This window comes from Phyllobates terribilis, unplaced genomic scaffold (genome assembly GCF_046119375.1).
Source record: "Phyllobates terribilis strain yellow unplaced genomic scaffold, ASM4611937v1 Scaffold_14__1_contigs__length_39327217, whole genome shotgun sequence".
In the NCBI taxonomy this organism is placed as follows: domain Eukaryota; kingdom Metazoa; phylum Chordata; class Amphibia; order Anura; family Dendrobatidae; genus Phyllobates; species Phyllobates terribilis.
The window spans coordinates 31985431-31993272 of NW_027362774.1; positions in this window are offsets into that span (position 1 = coordinate 31985431).

Consider the following 7842-nt stretch of genomic DNA (forward strand, 5'->3'; position numbering starts at 1 on the left):
ATTTGCCCAGAAGCCGATATCCAGCTGCCGGGCAAGGGCAGAAGTGTGGAGAATAAAGAGCAGGAGTGCGGAGAATAAAGAACAGGGGTGCGAAAAATAAAGGGCAGGAGTAAGGAGAATAAAGATCAGGAGTGCTGATAATAAAGGGCAGGAGTTCGGAGAATAAAGGGCAGGAGTGTGGAGGATAAGGGGCAGAAGTGCAGAGAATAAAGAACAGGAGTGCTGAGAATAAAGGGCCGGAGGTCGGAGAATAAAGGGCAGGAGTGTGGAGGATAAGAGGCAGGAGTGCGGAGGATAAGGGGCAGGAGTGCGGAGAATAAGGGGCAGAAGTGCGGAGAATAAGGGGCAGGAGTTCGGAGGATAAAGGGCAGGAGTGCGGAGGATAAGGGGCAGGAGTGCGGAGGATAAGGGGCAGGATTGCGGAGAATAAGGCGCAGGAGTGCGGAGAATAAGGCGCAGGAGTGCGGAAGATAAGGGGCAGGAGTGCGGAGGATAAGGGGCAGGAGTGCGGAGAACAATGGGCAAGAGTGCGGAGAATAAGGGGCATGAGTGCGAAGAATAAGGGGCAGGAGTGCGGAGAATAAGGGGCAGTAGTGCGGAGAATATGAGGCAGGAGTGCGGAAAGTAAGAGCAGGAGTGCGGAGAATAAGAGTCAGAAGTGCGGAGGATAAGGGGCAGAAGTCCAGAAATAAGGGACAAGAGTGCGGAGGATAAGGGGTAGGAGTGCGGAAAATAAGGGGCAGGAGTGCGGAGAAATAGGGGCAGGAGTGTGGAGGATAAGGGGCAGAAGTGTGGAGAATAAGGGGCAGGAGTGTGGAGGATAAGGGGCAGAAGTGTGGAGAATAAGGGGCAGGAGTGCAGAGAATAAGGGGCAGGAGTGCGGAGAATAAGGGGCAGGAGTGCGGAAATAAAGAGCAAGAGTGTGGAGGATAAGGAGCAAGAGTGTGGAGGATAAGGAGCAAGAGTGTGGAGGATAAGGGGCAGGAGTCCGGAGAATAAGGGGCAGGAGTGCGGAGGATAAGGGGCAAGAGTGCGGAGGATAAGGGGCAGGAGTGCGAAGGATAAGGGGCAGGAGTGCGGAGAATAAGGGGCAGGAGTGCGGAGAATAAGGGGCAGGAGTGCAGAGAATAAGGGGCAGGAGTGCAGAGGAAAAGGGGTAGGAGTGCGGAGAATAAGGGGCAGTAGTGCGGAGAATATGAGGCAGGAGTGCGGAAAGTAAGAGCAGGAGTGCGGAGAATAAGAGTCAGAAGTGCGGAGGATAAGGGGCAGAAGTCCAGAAATAAGGGACAAGAGTGCGGAGGATAAGGGGTAGGAGTGCGGAAAATAAGGGGCAGGAGTGTGGAGGATAAGGGGCAGAAGTGTGGAGAATAAGGGGCAGGAGTGTGGAGGATAAGGGGCAGAAGTGTGGAGAATAAGGGGCAGGAGTGCGGAGAATAAGGGGCAGGAGTGCGGAGAATAAGGGGCAGGAGTGCGGAAATAAAGAGCAAGAGTGTGGAGGATAAGGGGCAGGAGTCCGGAGAATAAGGGGCAGGAGTGCGGAGGATAAGGGGCAGGAGTGCGAAGGATAAGGGGCAGGAGTGCGGAGAATAAGGGGCAGGAGTGCGGAGAATAAGGGGCAGGAGTGCGGAGAATAAGGGGCAGGAGTGCGGAGAATAAGGGGCAGGAGTGCAGAGGAAAAGGGGTAGGAGTGCGGACAATAAGAGGCAGTAGTGCGGAGAATAAGGAGCAGGAGTGAGAAGAATAAGGGGCAGAAGTCCAGAAATAAGGAGCAAGAGTGTGGAGAATAAGGGGCAGGAGTGTGGAGGATAAGGGGCAGAAGTGTGGAGAATAAGGGGCAGAAGTGTGGAGAATAAGGGGCAGGAGTGCGGAGAATAAGGGGCAGGAGTGCAGAGAATATGAGGCAGGAGTGCAGAGAATATGAGGCAGGATTGCGGAGAATAAGGGCAGGAGTGCGGAGAATAAGAGGCAGAAATGCGGAGAATAAGGGGGCAGGAGTGCGGAGAATAAGGGGCAGGCGGGCGGAGAATAAGGGGCAGGAGTGTGTAGAATAAGGAGCAGGAGTCTGGAGAATAAGGGGCAGGAGTATGAAGAATAAGGGGCAGGAGTGCGAAAATAAAGAGCAAGAGTGCAGAGAATAAGGGGCAGGAGTGCAGGGGATAAGGGGCAGGAGTGCGGAGGATAAGGGGCAGGAGTGCGGAGGATAAGGGGCACGAGTGCGGAGAATAAGGGGCACGAGTGCGGAGAATAAGGGGCACGAGTGCGGATGATAAGGGGCAGGAGTGCGGAGAATAAGGGGCAGGAGTGCAGGGAATAAGGGGCACAAGTGAGGAGAATAAGGGGCACGAGTGCGGAGAATAAGGGGCACGAGTGCGGAGGATAAGGGGCACAAGTGAGGAGAATAAGGGGCACGAGTGCGGAGAATAAGGGGCACGAGTGCGGAGGATAAGGGGCATGTGTGCGGAGAATAAGGGGCAGGAGTGCGGAGGATAAGGGGCAGAAGTGTGGAGGATAAGGGGCAGGAGTGTGGAGGATAAGGGGCAGAAGTGTGGAGGATAAGGGGGCAGGAGTGCGGAGAATAAGGGGCAGGCGGGCGGAGAATAAGGGGCAGGAGTGTGTAGAATAAGGAGCAGGAGTCTGGAGAATAAGGGGCAGGAGTATGAAGAATAAGGGGCAGGAGTGCGAAAATAAAGAGCAAGAGTGCAGAGAATAAGGGGCAGGAGTGCAGGGGATAAGGGGCAGGAGTGCGGAGGATAAGGGGCAGGAGTGCGGAGGATAAGGGGCACAAGTGCGGAGAATAAGGGGCACGAGTGCGGAGAATAAGGGGCACGAGTGCGGATGATAAGGGGCAGGAGTGCGGAGGATAAGGGGCAGGTGTGCGGAGAATAAGGGGCAGGAGTGCGGAGAATAAGGGGCAGGAGTGCGGAGGATAAGGGGCAGGAGTGCGGAGAATAAGGGGCAGGAGTGTGAAGGATAAGGGGCAGAAGTGTGGAGAATAAGGGGCAGGAGTGCGGAGAATAAGGGACAGGAGTGCGGAGAATAAGGGGCAGGAGTGCGGAAATAAAGAGCAAGAGTGTGGAGGATAAGGGGCAGGAGTGCGGAGAATAAGGGGCAGGAGTGCAGGGAATAAGGGGCAGGAGTGCGGAGGATAAGGGGCAGGAGTGCGGAGGATAAGGGGCAGGAGTGCGGAGGATAAGGGGCACAAGTGAGGAGAATAAGGGGCACGAGTGCGGAGAATAAGGGGCACGAGTGCGGAGGATAAGGGGCACGAGTGCGGAGAATAAGGGGCACGAGTGCGGAGAATAAGGGGCACGAGTGCGGAGGATAAGGGGCATGTGTGCGGAGAATAAGGGGCAGGAGTGCGGAGGATAAGGGGCAGAAGTGTGGAGGATAAGGGGCAGAAGTGTGGAGGATAAGGGGCAGAAGTGTGGAGAATAAGGGGCAGGAGTGCGGAGAATAAGGGGCAGGAGTGCGGAGAATAAGGGGCAGGAGTGCAGAAATAAAGAGCAAGAGTGTGAAGGATAAGGTGCAGGAGTGCGAAGGATAAGGGGCAGTAGTGCGGAGAATAAGGGGCAGGAGTGCGGAGAATAAGGGGCAGGAGTGCGGAGGAAAAGGGGCAGGAGTGCGGAGAATAAGGGGCAGGAGTGTGGAGAATAAGGAGCAGAAGTGTGGAGAATAAGGGGCAGGAGTGCGGAGGATAAGAGGCAGAAGTATGGAGAATAAGGGGCAGAAGTCCAGAAATAAGGAGCAAGAGTGCGGAGGATAAGGGGCAGGAGTGCGGAGGATAAGGGGCAGGAGTGCGGAGAATAAGGGGCAGGAGTGCGGAGAATAAGGGGCAGGAGTGCAGAGAATATGAGGCAGGAGTGCGGAGGATAAAAGGCAGAAGTGTGGAGAATAAGGGGCAGAAGTGAGGAGAATAAGGGGCAGAAGTCCATAAATAAGGAGCAAGAGTGCGGAGGATAAGGGGCAGAAATGCGGAGAATAAGGGGCAGGAGTGTGGTGAATAAGGGGCATGAGTGCGGAGAATAAGGGGCATGAGTGCGAAGAATAAGGGGCAGGAGTGTGGAGGATAAAAGGCAGAAGTGTGGAGAATAAGAGGCAGAAGTGTGGAGAATAAGGGGCAGAAGTGAGGAGAATAAGGGGCAGAAGTGAGGAGAATAAGGGGCAGAAGTGAGGAGAATAAGGGTCAGAAGTCCAGAAATAAGGAGCAAGAGTGCGGAGGATAAGGGACAGAAATGCGGAGAATAAGGGGCAGGAGTGTGGAGAATAAGGGGCAGGAGTGCGGAGAATATGAGACAGGAGTGTGGAGAATAAGGGGCAGGAGTGAGAAGAATAAGGGGCAGAAGTCCAGAAATAAGGAGCAAGAGTGCGGAGAATAAGAGGCAGAAATGCAGAGAATAAGGGGGCAGGAGTGTGGAGAATAAGGGGCAGGCGGGCGGAGAATAAGGGGCAGGAGTGTGTAGAATAAGGAGCAGGAGTCTGGAGAATAAGGGGCAGGAGTATGGAGAATAAGGGGCAGGAGTGCGAAAATAAAGAGCAAGAGTGCAGAGAATAAGGGGCAGGAGTGCAGAGGATAAGGGGCCGGAGTGCAGAGGATAAGGGGCACGAGTGCAGAGAATAAGGGGCACGAGTGCGGAGGATAAGGGGCAGGAGTGCAGAGAATAAGGGGCAGGGGTGCGGATAATAAGGGGCAGGAGTGCGGAGGATAAAAGGCAGAAGTGTGGAGAATAAGGGGCAGAAGTCCAGAAATAAGGAGCAAGAGTGCGGAGGATAAGGGGCAGAAATGCGGAGAATAAGGGGCAGGAGTGTGGAGAATAAGGGGCAGGAGTGCGGAGAATATAGGGCAGGAGTGAGGAGGATAAGAGGCAGAAGTGTGGAGAATAAGGGGCAGAAGTGCACAGAATAAGGGGCAAAAGTCCAGAATAAGGGGCAGGAGTGAGGAGAATAAGGGGTAGGAGTGCGGAGAATAAGGGGCACAAGTGCGGTGGATAAGGGGCACAAGTGCGGTGGATAAGGGGCAGGAGTGCGGAGGATAAGGGGCAGAAGTGCGGAGGATAAGGGGCAGAAGTGCGGAGAATAAGAGGCAGAAGTGCGGTGGATAAGGGGCACGAGTGCGGTGGATAAGGGGCACGAGTGCGGAGGATAAGGGGCACGAGTGCGGAGGATAAGGGGCAGGAGTGCGGAGGATAAGGGGCAGGAGTGCGGAGGATAAGGTGCAGAAGTGCGGTGTATAAGAGGCAGAAGTGCGGAGAATAAGGGGCAGAAGTGCGGAGGATAAGGGGCAGGAGTGCGGAGGATAAGGGGCAGGAGTGCGGAGGATAAGCGGCAGAAGTGCGGTGAATAAGGGGCAGGAGTGTGGAGGATAAGGGACAGGAGTGTGGAGGATAAGAGGTAGAAGTGCGGTGAATAAGGGGCAGAAGTGCAGAGAATAAGGGGTAGAAGTGCGGAGAATAAGGGGCAGAAGTGCGGAGAATAAGGGGCAGAAGTGCGGAGAATAAGAGGCAGAAGTGCGGAGAATAAGGGGCAAGAGTGCGGAGGATAAGGGGCAGGAGTGCGGAGGATAAAAGGCAGAAGTGTGGAGGATAAAAGGCAGAAGTGTGGAGGATAAGAGGCAGAAGTGTGGAGAATAAGGGGCAGAAGTGAGGAGAATAAGAGGCAGAAGTCCAGAAATAAGGAGCAAGAGTGCGGAGGATAAGGGGCAGAAATGCGGAGAATAAGGGGCAGGAGTGTGGAGAATAAGGGGCAGGAGTGTGGAGAATAAGGGGCAGGAGTGTGGAGAATAAGGGGCAGGAGTGCGGAGAATATGAGACAGGAGAGCGGAGAATATGAGGCAGGAGTGCGGAGAATATAGGGCAGGAGTGCGGAGGATAAGAGGCAGAAGTGTGGAGAATAAGGGGCAGAAGTGCGGAGAATAAGGGGCAGAAGTGCACAGAATAAGGGGCAAAAGTCCAGAATAAGGGGCAGGAGTGAGGAGAATAAGGGGTAGGAGTGCGGAGAATAAGGGGCACAAGTGCGGTGGATAAGGGGCACGAGTGCGGACGATAAGGGGCAGGAGTGCGGAGGATAAGGGGCAGAAGTGCGGAGGATAAGGGGCAGCAGTGCGGAGGATAAGGGGCAGAAGTGCGGAGAATAAGAGGCAGAAGTGCGGAGAATAAGGGGCAAGAGTGCGGTGGATAAGGGGCACGAGTGCGGAGGATAAGGGGCAGGAGTGCGGAGGATAAGGGGCAGGAGTGCGAAGGATAAGGGGCAGAAGTGCGGTGTATAAGAGGCAGAAGTGCGGTGTATAAGAGGCAGGAGTGCGGAGGATAAGGGGCAGGAGTGCGGAGGATAAGGGGCAGGAGTGCGGAGGATAAGGGGCAGGAGTGCGGAGGATAAGGGGCAGGAGTGCGGAGGATAAGGGGCAGGAGTGCGGAGGATAAGGGGCAGGAGTGCGGAGGATAAGCGGCAGAAGTGCGGTGAATAAGGGACAGGAGTGCGGAGAATAAGAGGTAGAAGTGCGGAGAATAAGGGGCAGAAGTGCAGAGAATAAGGGGTAGAAGTGTGGAGAATAAGGGGCAGAAATGCGGAGAATAAGGGGCAGAAGTGCGGAGAATAAGGGGCAGAAGTGCGGAGAATAAGGGGTAAGAGTGCGGAGGATAAGGGACAGGAGTGCGGAGGATAAAAGGCAGAAGTGTGGAGGATAAGAGGCAGAAGTGTGGAGAATAAGGGGCAGAAGTCCAGAAATAAGGAGCAAGAGTGCGGAGGATAAGGGGCAGAAATGCGGAGAATAAGGGGCAGGAGTGTGGAGAATAAGGGGCAGGAGTGCGGAGAATATGAGACAGGAGAGCGGAGAATATGAGGCAGGAGTGCGGAGAATATGAGGCAGGAGTGAGGAGAATATAGGGCAGGAGTGCGGAGGATAAGAGGCAGAAGTGTGGAGAATAAGGGGCAGAAGTGCACAGAATAAGGGGCAAAAGTCCAGAATAAGGGGCAGGAGTGAGGAGAATAAGGGGCACGAGTGCGGAGAATAAGGGGCACGAGTGCGGTGAATAAGGGGCACGAGTGCGGTGAATAAGGGGCACGAGTGCGGACGATAAGGGGCAGGAGTGCGGAGGATAAGTGGCAGAAGTGCGGAGGATAAGGGGCAGGAGTGCGGAGGATAAGGGGCAGAAGTGCGGAGAATAAGGGGCAAGAGTGCGGTGGATAAGGGGCACGAGTGCGGAGGATAAGGGGCAGGAGTGCGGAGGATAAGGGGCAGGAGTGCGAAGGATAAGGGGCAGAAGTGCGGTGTATAAGAGGCAGAAGTGCGGAGAATAAGGGGCAGAAGTGCGGAGGATAAGGGGCAGGAGTGCGGAGGATAAGCGGCAGAAGTGCGGTGAATAAGGGACAGGAGTGCGGAGAATAAGAGGTAGAAGTGCGGAGAATAAGGGGCAGAAGTGCAGAGAATAAGGGGCAGAAGTGCAGAGAATAAGGGGTAGAAGTGCGGAGAATAAGCGGTAGAAGTGCGGAGAATAAGGGGCAGAAGTGCGGAGAATAAGGGGCAGAAGTGCGGAGAATAAGAGGCAGAAGTGCGGAGAATAAGGGGCAAGAGTGCGGAGGATAAAAGGCAGAAGAGTGGAGGATAAGGGGCAGAAGTGTGGAGAATAAGGGGCAGAAGTGAGGAGAATAAGGGGCAGAAGTCCAGAAATAAGGAGCAAGAGTGCGGAGGATAAGGGGCAGAATCAGGGTTTGATGCAGGTGGATTTGGTGGCATCAGTCACAGGTTGGGGTTAGAGGGCATTACTCACACGGCTCAGCTCTCATTGTTTGAGCTAATCTATTTACATAGTTGGTATAGTACGGGGCTCTTTAAATCAACATTCAGGG